This window comes from Eleutherodactylus coqui, chromosome 2 (assembly GCF_035609145.1).
Source record: "Eleutherodactylus coqui strain aEleCoq1 chromosome 2, aEleCoq1.hap1, whole genome shotgun sequence".
NCBI lineage: Eukaryota > Metazoa > Chordata > Amphibia > Anura > Eleutherodactylidae > Eleutherodactylus > Eleutherodactylus coqui.
Genome location: NC_089838.1, coordinates 242,438,240 through 242,440,412, shown reverse-complemented (window position 1 = coordinate 242,440,412; position 2,173 = coordinate 242,438,240).

Sequence of the window (2,173 nt, the reverse complement as noted above, 5' to 3'; positions counted from 1 at the left end):
CTTGTGGATTTGGAGCGAGTGCTGCTTGTATACCTTCTCTTTCTACTCCATTAACGCTACTGTGGGGATGTGACAGGTTCCCTTTAATGTTGCTGCCTATACACTTTAGATGCTTGTCTGGCAAACATTCGTTAGGGCGTTAGCCATCACTTCCAACTGCCCAATATACATGCTTAGCCAAGAGTGCATGAGCTTTTATTGAGGAGAAGGAATTAAACTACTGTTAGATGCCTCTGGCAGAGACTTATCTCCTGCAGGAATCTATGGTAACAGAACCCAAATTACGTTATAAATACTGTAACAGAACAGAGCTTACTGCACAGATACAGTAGCAGAACCAAGCTACTTACAATAGATATGGTACAAAACCAAGCTTAGTACATAGATGGGATAACAGAACCAATCTTACTGCAAATACACTACAAAAAACAGGCTAATTAAGTAGCTATGTTACCAGAACGAAGCTCTTTACAAAGTTTATGACTTACAATACTAGAACCAAGCTAACTATAAAGCTAAAGTAACAGAACCAAGCTTATTACATAGATAACTTACTAGAATAAGCTTACTACATAGATACTATACCAGAACGGAGTTTATTACATTGATTCAAAAACAGAACTGAGCTTACTGCATAGGCACAGTACCAGAACCAGATCTATGTTTGCCTCTCGTCAGAAAAAAATAAAATACCTACCAGCATTAAAACAAAGAACGCATCAAAAACAGCATATAGGCGGCTTAAAGTTGCGTCCACTTTATTTTAGTGAATGGTACTTCAATACATACATAGACTTGTATGGAAGAGTACACACTGGAGGCTGAAGAGTGAGCTTTCTGTGCAGTGGACACCGCGGGAGCCAGGGGAGCATGGAGGGAAAAAAAAACAAAACACCTCACCTGGCTCCCTGTTACCTCCCCTAACAGCACCATAACTTAGTTTATGATGCTGTAGGAAGGCGACATGTGAATTTATGCTGCGGATTTTCAGTTCTTAAAATGAGGTGAAATCCACAGCAAATCTGCAAAATACATGTGGCGAATCTGCATGTAAGGCTACATTCACATCTCATGTGGGCACCCATTCAGGCTTCCCATCTGAGGGATCCATTGGATATGCTGTCAATGGCATTCAGACACAACTACATCAGCTGTCATTTCTATTAGATTCTTGGATTTTGGCTGGGCTGAACAGCAAGCTTTGGTTTTCGTTTTAGCAGGTTTCTGTTAGCATACACTATTCTGTCCGGTCAAAATGCCAGAAATGAATGGAAACCTGCTGAAATAGAGACCAAAGCTTGAAGCTTTGGCCTCCGTTTCAGAAATGACAGTATATGGAGCTGTCCAGGGTTCCTGGCTGTTTTTTGGCATGTCGAACGGAAAGCCTGGACGGGTGCCCAAGCAAGGTGTGAATGCTGCGTTACGTACATATACTGATTTTACCGCAGATTCTCCGCTGCTTTTGCTGTAGAATTACGGCAAACTCCATATAGTGGATATCCGTTGTGTAGACGTACAGTTAGGGTATGATCATATCAGCACTGTGAGTTCTGTTTATCTGCTCTGTTATGGGAGCAGGAAAATGGAATCCACTGGCTGTAAGGATCTGTCTTATAACCAAACGGATCTCGTTGACTATAATGAAGTCTTTTTGGTTTCTGTCCTACTCTTCGACATTTTACAGGACAAAACCGAGCTCCACGTAGTACTGTTTCGTCCTGCATTGTAATAGAATTCAGTGACAGACGCCAAATGCAACCTCCAACACTTTTGTAGCTCTGCTCCAAGAAAGGAATAGAGAGAGATCACTAACGCTGGCAGAAGTGGTAAAGTATGGGAAGGCAGCTCCCCAGAAAATAGCAGAGCTGCTGCCCCAGCATCCTTGTGTCTCCTGCTCCTTCCCCATTTCACTACGGAGAAGCTCTCCCAACACTTCAGTCTGCCATCAAGTGGACTGCAGCTACTGGGCGGATATGGAGCCCTGAATGCCTCCACACTCCACCACTCACTATTATAATCCCCCCATGTGCAAGCCAGGGGTTAAAATTTCTACATCCCACTGGACCCTGATTGGCCTCCACCTCTAACAACTAGCCAAGCGGTGCAGTGCAAACAACCCTCCACGACCCCCCTATTCCTTGTGTCGGGGTATAGAGAGTTGAAAAACGCATGC